At 37.1% G+C, this 17,817-nt stretch overlaps 1 long non-coding RNA gene across 2 annotated transcripts; it reads right to left on the bottom strand.

The window, feature by feature from the left end:
- Nucleotides 1-233: 233 nt before the first annotated feature.
- Nucleotides 234-16,943, bottom strand: LOC105858649 (uncharacterized). Of its 2 annotated transcripts, none has more exons than XR_012920513.1 (3): nucleotides 16,882-16,943; nucleotides 16,256-16,299; nucleotides 234-664 (listed from the first exon to the last, which is right to left on the bottom strand). It is a non-coding gene; the product is annotated as an uncharacterized LOC105858649 (long non-coding RNA). The 2 variants fall into 2 exon arrangements; XR_012920514.1 differs by having other exon boundaries at nucleotides 16,828-16,888.
- Nucleotides 16,944-17,817: the final 874 nt, after the last annotated feature.

The raw sequence follows: 17,817 nt of genomic DNA, 5'->3' as shown, positions 1-17,817 counted from the left end.
GAAAGTCATAGCTTGGAGGAGAAGGTTAGAAGTCAAGTGGAAATGCTTGACTGTCCAGGAACCAACTCCAGAGCCTATGCATCATGCTCCACTGCTTATGCAGGAGAAAAACTTGATGACTTTTTCATTTATCTTTAAATAATATGCTAACAGGACAAAATTATTTAATCAGAATGGCTTTGCAAAGGTGCACTGGGATCAGTACTGATGGAAAAAAATACATAGAAAAAGTCTCAATTTTTAAGTGTACTTTTCAGCTTGGGTTTCCTGGGAAGGACTCTTTGAGAGGAAAATTATCATTCAAGATATCTATTAGTGCTCGATATCTATTTGAGGGTTGATATCTATGACACGGGAGAGAAAGAAGCAGCACTGCACAAAGGGAGAAGTTCAGCAGTGCTGCTGAAGGCCTCGCCGACTTCTTGGAGATCTCTGGAGCAGGGACAGTCTTTCAGAATTGTCCTAAGTTTGAGCAAAGGGGCTGGGTCTTTACAGCCCTGTGAGATCATGCATCGGCTGTGAGCTGCTCTTGGGAGGAGGTGTAACCTTTAGCAAGGCAGAGGGCTGACAGTTGAGGGCTATCTTCCAACAAGGCTCCCAGCAGGTGGATGAGGAAGTCATTCATTCCAAAGGGGCATCTCCTTACAACTTCCACCACAGTGCTCTAAACAGAAAAGGACAGTGGGGTCAGTCAGTACTTTGCTTTTTCACTCTAGTGTGCTCTGATTATTGGGGAGATGGTCCACAAACTTTTATGAAAATTTGTAATGAGCCAGTTAAGATTTTTAGTTATCTTTTTGTGAGTTGTGTATCTTAGCCATATTCAATATTTACAATAGCCCAATCTTCAGGGCTGATATATTTAATACATTCACTTTACTTATAAATACTAGGATTTCTTAAAAGTTAGAGTTGTCGTGGAAAGGGCTTAATCACTAATAACTTGTCTTTTTTTCTAATTATTTTTTATTTCACCATATTATGGGAGTACAAATGTTTAGATTATATTTATTGCCTTTCCCTCCTTCCCCCCCTGGAGTCAGAGCTTCAAGCGTGTCCATCCCTTAAACAGTGCACATCACACTCATGATGTATGTATATACCCCTCCTCTCCTCCCCCCTCCCACCTGCCCGACACCCGATAAATGTTATTCCTATATGTCCACTTAGGTGTTGATCAGTTAATACCAATTTGCTGGTGAGTACATGTGGTGCTTGTTTTTCCATTTTGGGATATGTCACTTAGTAGAATGGGTTCCAGCTCTATCCAGGAAAATACAAGAGGTGCTACATCACCATTGTCTAATGTTTTTTTTAACTCAGTGGCAAAACACCCCATGAGATGTTGCTAGGGGAGGATAGAACACACATTCATATACCACAACAGGACTCGGAAAATGCCACCAAAGATAGGATTTGAAATGCATCTGTCGTTATTTCCCAAGTTGAAATAGTCACCTTTCCAGTTTTTGAGAATAATATGCTTTGGGGGAAAGTAGTCTGTGGTAAAAAAATAACTCAGTAATTTCTGGATTCATGTTTTATCTTACTATATGGAACTATTTGACAGTTTAAACAGCCCATAATTGTGTGTGGATTGCCTAGCTTAGTAAAAATAAAGTATAAGAGGATGGGAGGGGGGAGGAGGGGATGGGTTTATACATACATAATGAGTGTGATGCGCACCACCTGGGGGATGGATAGGCTTGAAGCTCTGACTCCAGGAGAGGGGGGAAAGGGGGAAAGGCAACACACGTAACCTAAACATTTGTACCCCCATAATATGCTGAAATAAAAAAAATAATAAAGTGTAAGAAAAGAAGCTTAGTAAGAATGTAAAAGTGAGTCAATGGCTGAAGATCTCTGTCGTTATGAGGAAAGCGCTCATGTCAGAGGAAGCCCGAGAGTGTTATTCACACACTGATAAGATGATGATGATCAACATTGTTGTTAATTTTGAAATATATTTTTAGTCAAATTTCTAATTGTGACGAACATTTTTAAAATGTACTTAACATGAGTCAAATGTTTACTGAGGGATCTACAGATATGAAACCATTGAGAAGCATGACGTGATGGAAAGAAGAGTGGATGTTGGGTTCTAGTTTCATTTCTTCTACTGCAAGTCTCTGTGAGTTGGTCTTTGGTCTCATCCTTTACCTCTCTGGGACTAGGAAATTTCATCCTTAAAATATAGGAGTTTGTACTTCAGTTTCTCAACTGTAGGGCCAGAAAAGGCTTTGTGGAAGGGAGGGGATGCCTGGTGCATTGCAGGGTGTTTAGCAGCATCCCAGCCTCTTCTACCTGCTAGAAGCCAATCACACCCATCCCACTCTCTCTGCACTACGAGGACCTCACATGTATTTAGGCATTGCCAAATATTTCCCAGGGGGCAAAATTACCTCCAGTTTGAGAATCACCAGTTTAGATAGTTCCCAAGGAAAAAAATCAGCTTTAAATTTCTATGAATTTTATGATCTCTTTCTGACAAGAATGGTTTGTGACTTTAGAAAACCAGGACTTGATGATAGTTTGGGAAATTCTCAATTTTTCCAGATGGTAGATGATGCTAAAATTAAGAAATTGCCTTCGAAAGCATAGTGTGGAGAACAAGCCAAGGATGTGACTGTAAAACATCTTACTGAAACCTTTTACTGAAACTCTGAGAGATCAAAAGATCAGAGTATTCAGTAACAAGAAATTAAGGGTCATAGGTGGTCTCAATCAAAGCAGAAGGCCCTAGGAAATTTAAGGGCAGTGTCTCTCTGCTATCTCAGTAGAAGCTGAAAACAGAAAAGAGATGATTTAGGAAGATCTGTGGATGAATCTCTTGTCTAACAGAGTGAACAACCATGAAATTCATGCCTACAATGTTCTTGAGAATCTCCCATCTAAGTACTAACCAGGCCCGACCCTGCTTAGCTTCCGAGATCAGACGAGATCCGGCGCATTCAGGGTGGTGTGGCCGTAGACTGTTCTTGAGAATCTTACATCGGTAGAAACACTACCAGGTTGGGCTGAAAGGCACAGCGAGATAACAAAGGCTCTTAGATCCAACATTCTCTTGACAAGAAGCAGACTAATAAAACTACTCAGCTGACATTTCCTGGTACCATTTTCACGAAGGAGCAGTGGATCTGAGATCAGAACCAAGAACATAAAGGCTGAAGTCCAGCACACAGATATTAGAGCTGAGAATCACAGAAAACTTGACACCTAAAGGAGTTTGTTCAGCCAGATTTCAAAACTGCTTTGTGCAGGTGACTAGTTTCCCTTTTAAGTTTACCCCTTTTTGAATCTGAATGTTTATAACTATTATCATATGCCTGTCTCACCACTGTATGTTGGGAGCAGACAACTTGTTTCTTTAGTTCCATAGATCCACAAATGGAGAAGAATTGTGGTCAGGAGCCTCAACTGTACTTGATTTAGATAACTGAGAAAATGAGATTTTTGGACTTTTGAGTTGATGAAATTTAGGTGAAATTTGACTTTGAATTGATACTAAAATGAGATGAGAACTTAGAAACCATGAGAAGGTATGAATGTAATTTGCTTTGGGGAGTGATATGACTCTTTGGAGGATGGGGGTGAACTGTGGTAGACAGTATTTCTAAAATCTGCCCTCCCCACCAACGTGTCCCACCCCAATCAATTAACTTTAGGATAGGAAGTTTATCCACATGGGTCTGATCTAATCATATTAGCTCTTAAAAACAGAAGAAAAAGGCAGAGACCCAAAACACAAGGAAGTGTCAATGTGCCATTGCTTGCTTGAAGGTGGAGGGGGCCACATGAGAAAGAATGTGGCTAACTTAAGGAGCTGTGAGGAGCTTCCAGCTGACGACTAGCAGAGAAATGAAGATCTTATGGAACTGGATTCTGTCAGCTTGTATGAGCATAGAAGTGGATTCTTTCCCAAAACATCCAGATAAAAGCTCAGCTTGACTGATGTTGATTTTAACCTTGGTAATCCCCTCTCAACTTCTGACTCACAGAACTGTGAGCTCATATATGGGTGTTCCTTTAAGCTAAATTTGTGTTAATTTGTTATGCAGCAATAGAAAATGAATACATATGCTAAATGTAAATGAATTGCTGAAAGATGCCATTTGAACAAAAAAATAGTAATAGCATATTAGAAGGTAGCAATGCAGTAGAAAAAATAACTTTTTGGAGCTTAAACACATGAATTCCCAAATAAACTCTTCAGAGATGGATTGGAATAGAGCATGGTCATTGTTCAAATATAAAATAGTGACCTATAATATCAAAAGAAATAGATATCCTCACATAATTAAAAATGAATGGAAATAGTGAAAAAATACAGACCCACAACATAATCAATCAAGTTACAAACAAAAACAAAAAAAATCCCCAAACTAAAACAACACAAACATCATTATCTGATCACATTTCAATAACAATAAATAACAAAATAAAATCTTTCTCCTACCATGAAATGAAAAAAACTCTATTATATAACTCTTTCATCAAAGAGAAATATAAACTTGAGTAGCAGAATTTTTAGAAAATAGTATTAATGAGAACATGGTATATCAGAATTGTTTGGGCAAAATTAAAACAGAGAGAATTCATAGCATTAATTAACTATCAAAAGAAGAAAAATAAAAGTAAATGAATTTAATATCCACTTTAAAGAACTATAAAAGAACAACAAAGTAGACTGAAAGATAACAGAAGGAAGTAGTTTTGATAGTAAATATAACAGTAGATGTTAATGAGTTGGAGAAGAGAAAATCAGTGAAAAAATAAATAACCTGGTTCATTGAAAACATTTGAGAAGAGTGACAAACTACTAGAAAATCTAATAAAGAAAAAGAAAAAAATAAAGAAAAAGTTCAGAAAGAGAAAAACATAAAATAAGAAATGACAAGGGAATAAAAGCTATGAAATCATAAGAGAAAGAAAGAACAAAAGAAAGAGAAAAAAAGAAAGAACTAAAGAAGAAAGAAGAAATCATGAAAAATTATTTGTACAATTCAATGCAAACATATTTTAACACCTAGATGAATTGAATAATTTTGTAGTAAAATATAATCTATCCCAAATGACTCTAGTATAGATAGAAAGTCTAAACAAAATAGTTTTATTATGGAAAAAATGTGCAAAGTTTTAAACAAACTCTGCCATAAAAAAGCACCAGGTTCAAATGGTTTTACAGAAAAAATTCTACCAAATCTTTATAAAGGAGGTAATCACAATGCTACCTAAGAGGTTGTAAATATACAGAAAGAAAGAACTCTTCCAAACTCTTTTTAAGAGACATGTACCTATATATTAATACTTTATAAAATTATGCAAAAAAACTAGTCTCACATGAGTATTAATACAAAAGTGTTTTAAAACATAAACAGATTCCAACAATACATTGAAAATATATATGCATCATTGCAAAGTGGGGTTTATTCCAAGAATGTAAGGATACTTCAATATTAGAAAATCAATAAACTATAAATATAATTTTGAAATATAAATAATTCATTATATTAATATATCTTAAAAATAAGGATAATTGCCAGAGGTGTCTAAAAGACATTTCAAAAAATTCAACACCCATTCCTGATAAAATCAATGTATAGAACAGAAATTATAGATCTTTTTACTATGATTATATATATATTAATACATATGTATAACCTCCAAACATGACTCTGAATGGGGAATCATTAGCAGCATTCTTGCTAAAGTGAGAAACAAGAAACGAGAGGATGCCTAATATAGAAAATACTATTTAACATGGTTTTAGATATATGAGCCAATGAAATTGGTTGAGAAGGAAATTATATGCATGAGAGTTAGAAAGAAAGAGGTAAACTTTTGAAATTAAATATTTAGGAAGCCCAAGAAAATAATGAGAAAACTATTACAAATGAAAGGATGTAGTTAAGAAAAATCAGGATATAAAGTTAATACATAGAAATCAATACATCTTTGTGTATATAAAAGATGATGCAATGGAATAAAATACCCTATTAAAATTGCAATAAACAAACAAAATGTTTATAAAAATGTTTATAAACCTACAAGACATGTGCCAAAGCTAAATGAGAAAAATTTTGAAATATCCCTGTAGGACCTCAAATGAGATTTAAACAAGTGGAAAAATCTACAATGTTCTTGGACAAGAAGATTCAATATCATGAAGCTATTAATTCTTCCTAGATATTTTATAAGTTTAATGTGATTCCAATAAAAATACAAAGGATTTTTTTAATAGTACAACCCAACTTGATTTTAAATTTTATACAGAAACCTAAACAAGCAAGTCTAGGTAGAAAAACTCTGAAAAAGAAGAGTAACGGTGTCGGGGATGATGAGTAGCCCTGTCAGATAATAAGATAGGTAGAATATATGCTATAAACCCTTCGTATAAGTGTGCCATTGGTGCATGGGGAGAAAAATGGGGTATAGTACAGAATTGACCCCAATGAACATGGACATTCAGTATGTACATCTCGTTTATATCTGTAGCAAAAAGTTGGACTTTTAAATTATTGGTGTTGAGACATTTGTAAAAGGATAGAATTAGATCTCCATCTCACTTTATATACCAGCATAAACTCCAAATTGGTGATCTATATGCAAAAATTGAATGCATACAACTCCTGAGAGCAAGCATGGATCAGTCCTGTATAAGCTGGAAATACCTTACTATGACTCAAAAGCCATAAGCAATTTAAAATAATTAGGTTCAATTACATACAAAAACCCCCTACCATTTCATGACAAAGTCTCCACATACAATGTCAAAATATAAATTTCAAATATTTTAAATTTAGAGCAGAAAAGTTTGTTTCACTAAAAAACAACTAAAATTGAGGGGAAAAAGACCAATAACCCAATAGAGAAATGAGCAAATGATATAAACAAGAAATTCATAGAAAAAAATGTTAATAGTATTTAAACATGAGAAGATCCTCCCTCAATCTTACTCATAGTTATGAGAAAAAGATTAAATGAAATGATCGTTTCTCATATGTCAGTTTGATGAAAAGCTAAAGACTTGAAAGCAGAGAATTTTGGCAAGACTGTGGAGAAGCAGTCACTCTCATACTTTTGGTGGGAAGGCAATGTTGTACAACACAATGGAGGGGCATTTGGTAATATTTTATATATATATATGTGTGTGTGTGTGTATTTACCCTTTTCATGGCAATCTCACTTCTAGGAATCTAGCCTAAAAATACACTGAAAAAATATGAAATGACTTATGCTCAAGATTATTCACTGTGACATTTTTTAGAATCGTAAAAGATTGAAATCAACCCCAATGTTCATCAATTTGAGACTAGTTGAATAACATATGGTACATTCATATAATATTGTGTAGCTATAAAAAAATGAGAAAGGTCTTTGTTACTCATGTGGATTGAGAACCAGGATATATATATATATATTTTTTTTATTTTGGCATATTATGGGGGTACAGATTTTAAGGTTTCAATAAATGCCCATTCCCCCCTCCCCCCAAAAGTCTGAGTCTCCATCATGACCATCCCCCAGATGGTGCACATCTCACTCACTATGTATGTATATACCCGCCCCCCTCCCCCCTCCCACCTGCCCAATACCCTATTACTGTAGCACCTATGTGTCTACTTAGGTGCTACTCAGTTAATACCAGTTTGCTGGAGAATATATCTGGTGCTTGTTTTTCCATTCTTGGGATACTTCACTTAGTAGTATGGGTTCCAGCTCTAACCAGGAAAATATAAGGTGTGCTATATCACCATTGTTTCTTAGAGCTGAATAGTACTCCATGGTGTACATATACCACATTTTATTAATCCATTCTTTGATTGATGGGCACTTGGGCTGTTTCCACAGCCTTGCAATTATGATTTTTAAGCGTCAAGAGCTAAGTACAGAAAAATATATGTGACATGGAGCTTTTGTGTAAGAAAAGGGGTTAAATGTATAAATGTAAATGTAATTAAGTATATTTGGAGAAAGAAATATTAAAGAACAAACTAAAAGTGAATAAAAATTATTACCTAAGTTGAAGGTCGGAGAAGATAGTGATGGAAATGAGACTTCTTTGGATATAGTTGGTTAACATAGCTTTGACTTTGGAATCATGTAAATGTTTTGCATATTTAAATATTTAAATAGATTAAAAAAAGAAGAAAGCAATGCCTAAAGATTGAAAAAAAAGTGTAAACATCTGTTGCCGACAGGGATACAGAAAGAATATTTTCTCACACTTTGGTGGTGTGAATTAAAACATTTTTTGAAAGGAACCTACCTGGCAATATCTATTAAAATGGAGTGTGTGTGTGTGCATGTCTGTGTGTGTGTGTGTTTTGATCTAACAATCCCATTGCTGGAATCTATAGCCAAGAAATAAAAACCTGTAAGGATATATGAACATCAACAACTATTACAGCACAAACCTGGAGGTGAGGTTCTAGCTTTTTATGGGAATGATTGTCAAATTCACTCTGTGTCCACACCACAGAATATTATATAGCCATAAGAAGAATGAGTTGGAACTCTCCTGGTGGACAAAAATTCCTATGAATACTTTTGAATGAGAAAGACTAGATATAGAAAAGTGTGCATAATATAATTTTATGTTTGTAAAGCATGAGGAAACAACCTTATAAATATGTGTTTGTGTGTATGCATGTTGTGTGTGTGTGTGGTCATGTGATCATGGGGAAACTCTAGGACAGCATTGAAAGTTGTCAATAGGAATTAGCTACAGAGTTGGGAGGGCCAAGCAAAAACTGGGAGGAACAAAAGTGCTGTAAAATGAATGAAAACACATACACCTCACACACACACACACACACACACACACACACACACACACACACACAGAGTCTGATTGTATTTTGCTTTTCTGTAAAATTATATATATGCTTATATGTGACAGAATAGGTCAACAAGTAAGAAAAGAAAGATATACAATGTTACAGATGGAATGAATAATTAATATTAATCCAAATCTTTGAAGAGAAAGAGGTATGAGAGAAAAGGGAAAAGGTGGAAGAATCAAGACTGAAAAACAGTGGAGAAGGAGAGATCCAGAAGAGGGTGTGGTGTAGAGACTTGCTAACATCCTTTCCCAGCTGTGCCTTCCTGATAGAAGCCTTTCCTCTTGACCCAAGCCAACATGATCACTTTCTTCTTAAAATCACCTGTGATCTGGTGTGCACTTGCAAACATCTCATTGTGCTACAATCATTTATGAGTCTTCTCTCTTTTAAGCTCCTTGCCATCTTTATTATTGTCATTTTAGTAAGCTCTGCATTTATTTTGTCTTGCACATAGAAAGCAAGACAAATATTTATATATATTTGTAAAATGAAATATATATTATAATTTTATGATTACATACATAAATTTTATAATTCTATACAAATATATATATTTTTTATGTATATAAATATACAAATATTTATCAAATAAATTTTTTAAGCTAAATGAATAAGGTTAAAAGCTAGGTCTTCTTTCTTTAAGACCATTCTGCTACCATGAAAGGAATTTACAAGTTAAAGAGTGGATATTCTTTTTGAAAGTTCTGAAACATGTATTTGGAATATCCTAAAAGAACAGAGGTGCTCTGCTGGGAAGTAAGAATGGAAATATGCAAGGGGGTGGAGGGGAGGAGGGGCAAATAGAGAAAGACTAGCTTCCTTTCCAGTTCTTTAGTCTGCGTAGCTGTGAGGCTCTCCCTAAGTCAACTTAGTACTAGAATAACTACCTACTCAGGCGACTAAAACTGAGCAAAGGGGCTAGAGTGTACTTTCTTTGGTTATGACATTTGCAAACTCAGAAATAGCCAGTTGAGGGGATCGTGACAAAGGTAGTTTCTTCCACCCTAAGGCCCCAGGAAGTGCTCCGTGCGGTGGATGGCGGCCACTTGAAGAAGAGAAAACACCTGGGCTCTAGGAAGATGAAACCTCCCTTTTCTGCTCTATGCCTTTGGCTTTGCTTGCTCTTCCATCCTTAGTCTAAATTATACTTCTCTCGTCACATCCTCTTTCTTTCTGAGTAAGAGCACACATCTATACCAGGCAAAGAGTTTCCATCATCATCATTTTATTCGCCTCATTCCTTATTGAAACCACCGGCTTTGGAGTTTAAATTGCCCATGTCTGCTTTTAATTCACTTACAAAAATACTAAATCTGTTCAACAGTTTTGAGTTATAGCAGCAGGGCGATAAAGTGTGGGCCTTTCCATTTCAGGATCTAGGTGCATAAATATCTCTAATCAATTAAATCTTCTGGTTTCGTCCTTTTCAAACGGTAAGTTCCCTACATGAGGTTGAAAGTCTAAGAAAATGTTATGTTTTAATAATACAGTATTACTTAACCATGTCAATCACTTCATCCACATATTATTATGGTGTATGAATTTCTTTCCGGCATTTTTCTTTTCTTATGCATGTGGTTTTGAAAATAGAAAGAAATCTACAATGCTAAAAAAAGAACAATGATGAAGTTGGTCCTATAAGAACTATATTGAAATAAACCATATGATTCTGGGCACACTCTTTTCAAAAATATCTTTCGCAGGCATGGCTAGAACATTAAAAGTACTTCCCTTCCCTTAAATAACACTCATATAAGATATTAGGAGCTGTAAATAAGAGCTGGCAAGCTATCCTTATGGCCTGAGATTGCCATGAGCAGTCAATTGTGTTTTATAGATATGTTTTATTTCATCTATTGTTTGGATTGTAGCTCAACATAAATCTTAATTTGGCACTACTTTGGTATAGTTCCAGTACCTATTATTAGATAGATCAATTTCTCATATTTAGAAATGTTTTATGTAACAATTTTCCAAAATAGTTTTTAATAAATTATCTGTCTGACAGGTTTTTTTCTCACCAAGATAATTAATTTTATATTTTCTCCCCATCATTAAATATTTTAAATATGCAAGTCTGCTGGCATTTAGTACTGTCTATCATAGCAGTGCCAAAAAAACCCTGCAGAATCTTGTTTTCAGAGATTTTGTTCACAAGCTTCCTTAATAGGGTATAATTTGCATAAAATAAGCTTACATTGATTACATATTTCTGATAAGATTTTCTATTTTACAAACTGGGTTTTGGAGAAGGCATATGTGTGTCACCACTGGCTGGTTTTGCTCCTTCTGATAAAATGGCTGTCTGCCACCTCGAGCCCAGAACAAAGTACTGAAGTCATGAAATAATTTGTAAATGCTTTTAGCAACACTGCAGTCATGCATTCCATGATTATTAAACTGGTACATATCTGATTAGCAAGCTCCAACCACAAAAAAACAAAAAACAAAAATAAAAATAAAAAAGATAAGCCAACAAAACAAAAACAAACAAAAAACTTTCATAACTAATTCTCCATATCCTGGGCTTCACAGCAATGGCACTAGAAGTACACAAGATAAGATCTTCGGAAATGTTTGCATTTTGTGGGGCAAATCACAATAGAAGTTATTTATTCAGCAACCAAGAGTTGGTTCAACGTTCTAAAGCCCACAAAAGCTTAAATGCATTTTCTCTGCTGGCTCAGAAAATCACAAACCTTCCTTTAACAATATTTAAATATTTATTGTGTGTCTACTAGGAACAGTGCTACATACCTAATCAGAGAGGCAAAAGAAAGACAAAATAAAACCTGTGTCTGCCCTCTTAGAGCCTATCTATGCTGAGGGAGACATGCATTCACCATATAAGCACAGAATGAATGTACAATTACAAGCAAAGACCAGTGGAAAAAGAAAGGTTTGCAAACTGACCTAAGCCAATTGATAGTTCACAATGATAATGTGATTTACGGTAGATAAAGGTGCACTCCAATAATTAAGGTTGGAAAGGTCTGCAGTTCTCCCCACTTACCTCCTCACCACCAGGTGTCAGTTACAGTGACAGTAAGCCTCCAGTGGAATTCTGTCACATGAAAGGTTATCAGTAGACGGGCATCCAAAAAGAAAAATAAAATGCATTCAAACAACCTGGCCTGTAAACCCTATGAAGTCCCAGCCTTCAGTTGTTAAATGTAGGCTGCGCTTCTCAAATGCCAGCATGCATAGAAATCACTGGGAGTCTTGCCGAAATGTGGTTGGTCTGGGGTGGGGCCTGAAATTTGGCATTTCTAGCCACCTCCCAGGGATTGCTGATGCTGCTGTCTCCACACCACATTTTGAGCAGCAATGCTTAATGCTCTGACAAAGCACATGGCAGAAAGGGTTCACTTGAAATTAATGTGACAATATTCTGGCAGCAGGATCCAGGTGTCAGCATCCTCTGGAAGCATCTGGACCCAGAAACAGAGGGACTCCTAAACCTAAGGCACCCTTCTGAAGAGTTTGTGCTGCTGGCCATCCTCCTTCTTTACCCTATTTTTGTGAAAGCAAGAGAATATATGCTAGATTTCTAGCCAGTCCACATTGTTTAAAATACCACTCATTAAGTGAATGAAAATTTATTTTAAAAAGATAATTTGCTGATTATTAAATTGGTGGGTTAGAGATAAAGATAGTTGAGCTTTGTGTAGCTGCCCTGAGTGTAGATTTTCAATTAATTTTTCAATGGTAACCAATCACATCTTGAGTGTGTGTATTTTAGATTAAGGTCCTTCAATTATGAAATAAATGTCCCCAAGATGGAGATCACGACAAACAACCACATTGTGTATGCTGAAGTATTTACAAGTAATTTATAGACAACATAAATTATATAATATAACCTGGGTTCTGTGCATGCCTAAAGAATCCTGGCCAAGACTGAGAGTGGCTTCCCTGGGGAAGAGCTGAAATCTGTAGCATGAGGAGGAGTTTGCCTAGGAGGTGAGAGCATTCCAGGCAAAGGGGACAGCACCTGTAAGGCCCCTCCAATAGCAGGACAGAGCCAATGTTTTACAGCACACTGCCATCCCAAGATTATATAGGTCACAGCAAGTCTCCCAGGGTGGACAAAGGAGGACAGCCCTGGGTTCTTCTTTCCCTTGGGGCATAGCCTCCCAGTCCTAGAATACACTTGGCAGCTGCAGAGTCACACTTCCCTCTGTGATTAAGCTGCAAAACTGACCTTCCTCATCACTCAATTGACTTGTCTTCTGCCTAACTGATTGTGGCCCAATTAACACTTGGACAGATAGATAGTCCATGCCCCTCTGGCCACTAAGGAAATGCCTGCAGCTTCTGGGAGACAAATTCATTGAGTCAGCTAAGAAAACCAAGCACTGTTCAAGTAAAAGCATCTGCTAGCAATACAAAATGTTGTATTTGGTTTAAGGCTGTGGTCCCCAATCCTTGGGCCCCAGACTGGTATCGGTCTATGGCTTATTAGGAACCAGGCTGCACAGCAGGAGTTGAGTAGCAAGCAAGTAAGTGAAGCTTCATGTGTATTTACTCCCCAGCCGCTCCCCACCACTGCATCGCCGCATAAGCTCTGCCTCCTGTCGGATCAGCAGGGACATTAGATTCTCACAAGAGTGTGAACCCTACTGTAAACTGCACATTTGAGGGATCTAGGTTGCACGCTCTTCAATGAGAATCTAATGCCTGATGATCCGAGGTGGAGCTGAGTGGTGATGTTATCGCTGGGGAGTGGCAGCAAATACAGATCATCATTAGCAGAGAGGTTTGACTGCACAATAAATGTAATGCCCTTGAATCATCCCGAAACCATCCCCCCGCCCCATGGGAAAATTATCTTCTAGGAAACCGGTCCCTGGTGCCAAAAAAGGTTGGGGACCACTAATTCAAGGGATTCCTTCGGTATTCTTATTCAAATTCACATGATTCTAGATGAAACCTATTGATGGATTACAGTTATTTTGACGTATCCACAAAAACAGTGCTGTTAAGTGGCAACAGCACAAACACAGGTTATAATAAATACATTTCTAATTTGGAGGAATTTGTATTATATCAAATTTGTCCTTAAAGTGAGACTCTATTAGTTTTTTTACACTATACCTTTTCTAACTGACATAATTTGAGTTAGTTCAAAACACGATTACACAGAATCCATAACTGTTTGTCCTTTATATATTGTGTTTCTTAGAATTCATTGTCAGTATGGCGTACTCTTTGAACTTTTTTCCCTTGAATGTAGATTTTACTGAACTATGCCTAGTCACCCAGTTTATCACTAGTCACCCAGTTTTAGCTCCTAACATTCCCCTGGCTTGCGACCCATCCTACTATAGATGAGTACACGATGTATTAGGAAAATAAAGGAGCAGGCAAAGGGATGTGGGTCAGTTTCTGAGGCACTGTTCATGGTTTAGTTGTTTGTGTAGTTTCTGGGAATTAGCGAGTGAAAGGGTCAGAACTATTTTTATGCCATGTTACCACCAGGGAGATCGCACCAATTTACATTCCCACCAGCAGTGCAAGAGTGCATTTCTCCAAGTGCATGTTGATATTATATTTGCTAAATTCCTTAGTAAAACCAACATGCCTGTTTGGAGATGCAAATTCATCACCTTCAGAATTATATTTAACCTCAAGAGGCAACAACAACAACAACAACAATTTCATGTATGTTTTATATACACACGTACATACGCACACATTATATTCATCTTCACTTTAATAAAAATAGATGTTCATACTAAGGTTATTGGAGATAGGATAGGAAGAGCTATTATACACACATACATACGTTATCTCCACAAGTCTAGATTGCACTGTGGGTTATAATGTACCTTAAAGTAACTTTAGTTTTTTAAGAAATGCACTCACCTTTGACTGTGTAAGGATTTATTGGTTTAGGTGATAAACTCTTTAGTAATTAAGAAAAAGCTTTACTGGTTTAACTGCTAATTCTACTGCCTGGCTTTCGGGTCCATTTAACCCAGTTGTGTCTAGTAAAGTGAAATGCATGTACGTGCGTTTCATTATCTGCCCCATCGCCCTGTGAATCCACTCTGTTGTCTCCATGGCCTTTACTAGGCTTGTTCAGAACTGGTACAGGCTGGAAATAGAAACAGCTTCAAAAATGTTTAGGCGAATTCACGGATGGACTGTGCAATTAATTATCAAGGGAGGTTGGGATGGTTTATGTTACCTTGCTGGCCTCTTTTGGTTGAGATCAGAGATAATAAACATGCTCTCCTGCCAAATTGTTATCACAGACAAAAACAGGGGACTGTACGGACTGACCTGATGAATGAACATTTTTATGATCTTTTAAATCACCTTCTGTTTTTAAGAAAGAGAGCAAACACATAATATCTTGAGTAGATTTGCTTAAGCAGTTTAGACGAAGTTGGCTGGGAGGAATGGTCTATCATTACTGAGCCAGGCAGGATATGGTCTTAAAAGGCAGGGCTGCCAAAACTGCCACGTTGCAAATATAGCTTTCATAAAAATGTGCAGTATTGAAGAGATTTGCTGGTTATGCAACTATTTTTATAGTTACAAACTTAGGAAGTAATTGTGAAGCTGCCTGATGGATGCATGCTAGTTCATTATTCCATTCTACTTTTATATACGTTTGACGTTTTCCATAATAAAAATTTTAACGTAATTGTTAGTAATGGCATTATTGAATAAAAGGAACTATAAAAGTACATGTTGGCCTTACCAATTAGTAGCTAAACCTGATAGTATTTACTCATATTTAGCACATGACCATACAACGGGCCAAGAGCCAACATGAATTTGAAATGTAGACATCATAGTTTCCAGAGCTATCATGGGTTGGTCAAGTGGGGGTGGCATGGAGCAATTTTCTCAGGCAGCCCAGAGTGTGTTACTAACAAGACCATGGAAAACTTAAGAGGCAAGAGAAGTCCTCTGGCCACCCCTTGTGGACACAACCAAGTCCCTGCTAGGGCTCAGGTTAGAGATTGGGAGCCTGGTTGGTATCAAAGGAGAAACAGGAAAGAAAGGACTGACAATAACCAGAGAGGCAAGGGATTAGGTTAAAATAAGAAAGATTGCAAGGCCAGTCCCCAGGCTCTCCCTCCTCTACTGGAGCTTGGCACACTGTAGTGGCGTTTGCTCATTACATGAGAAACATGAAAAGCCTGCATGGAATGAAGAGCTACCTGCCCCAACCCACCGAGTCTTAAAGGAGCTCATTCCCTTTGGAATTGCAGATGTTGGATAAACTTTAATTTTCCCAAATTTTCCCATTCTGAACATCGCTAGGGATTTCACAGAGATGATAGAGTAAGGGCAAAGCCCATTTTTTGAATGAATGAGTAAATGATTCCTAGTTCTTTTTCTCAAAGCTCAGCACAAATCCAAGACATCAGATGCAGAAGGAGTGTTCTCACCTTTCATTATTGTGTTCTCTCCAGTTCCAACAGCAGCCTCTCTGCTGTAAGAAGTAATGAGTTATTCCAGATTTTGTCTGGCCATACCGACAGGTGCTGAAAATACCTGATCCTGACCAATTTGGGCGGCAATTTAGATTTGACTATCTTATCAAATGTGTCTCTTCTATTCATATGTCCATTCAGTCTACATCTGCCGAGTAGTCCTTGGTTCTAGACAGAGTAATGAGCCCTGGAAATAAAATTCTAAATGAAATATAATTCTTGCTTCTAAATGTTTAGAGATCTGTTATAATGATGTCTTTCAACATCGTGAAAACAAAGGATGCCGCTTTGCTAAAAGATGCCTCTGTGGTTTGCTTGGCAGGCTCCGTATTACAAAGACTTTGCTCTTTCCGTTCCCCCTCATTAGGTGACAAGGCAGGGGAAAGTAGTCAGGAACAAGAAATGCAGAATAATCTGCTTTGCCTGGCCACTCCTATCGGGTTTTCTATTTTTTTTTTTTTTTGTGGCTCAGGTTGCTGAGTAAATTCTCATAGTTTAACCTAGCTGAGCCCAGAGATAATACGAACTCATCTGAATGGGGCAGCACAGCAATTTGCAGCGAGGAAAGGTGTCTCACATACCTCTCCCGACTGCCTGGATCTTCCCATAACCAGTTGTTTCCTGGTCCCAGAAACCTCACAATGGGGCTCTATGAAATTCCTGCATTCCATTGGCTTACAGTCCTCTGAGTCATTCTTACACAATCCTTTTCTAGAGTGAGTTATACCCTTCATAATAAAAAAACATGTCTGGCAAGCTAGCTGCAAATTGAGGCAGAGACAATTTTATCTAGAGCACTGAACGTATTCCCAGGGTAGTATTTATCCAGAATTGTCTTTCCATTTTCACTGCTGATCTTTTCCAGCTGTAGCAGCAGTAGCATTTGCCTAGACTTCAGCAAATGGAGACAGTATGTTGTCACATTGTTACATGTTAGATTTAGGAGGCTGGAACCATTCACTGGGACAATTTTCCTCTTTAAGGCAATTTTATTGGCTTCCCTTTCAAACAAGAACCAGAAATGAGAATGATATCTACCCTAATTTGACAAAACCACTTTCAAACATTTCACTTTCTAGGTCAGCGAGGTTTTGGTGCTTTTCAATTTTTCCCTTTTTATTAACCTCATTACCCTCCTCCACGCAGCTTCCAGTGAATTCCTGGATTGGGACGAAAGTGTGTTCAATTGATATGGGAAATAACACACACCTTTGTATTTTTTGGATCTTTGCTTTTAAGAAATAATAAAGGCAAGATGTTTTCATTTCACAATCACAGCATTTATCATGGTTGGTGACCCTAGATTTCTTTTTGCTTTTGATAATCACCTCTTTGTATTCACCTGGAGCACTGGGCTACAGTAATAATAGTAATAATAACAACCATTTATTTATTTCATACTATAAGCTGGGCAGTGTGTAAGACGCTTCACATACATTCCTTGTCTCAATCCTTGTGGCCAGCCTGGCAAGGTAAATATTGTTACCATGACTTTACATACCAGGAAACTGAGGCAC

Source organism: Microcebus murinus, chromosome 8, assembly GCF_040939455.1.
Source record: "Microcebus murinus isolate Inina chromosome 8, M.murinus_Inina_mat1.0, whole genome shotgun sequence".
NCBI classification, from domain to species: domain Eukaryota; kingdom Metazoa; phylum Chordata; class Mammalia; order Primates; family Cheirogaleidae; genus Microcebus; species Microcebus murinus.
The sequence above is the reverse complement of the archived record's forward strand: the minus strand, read 5'-3'. Positions and strand labels throughout refer to the sequence as shown.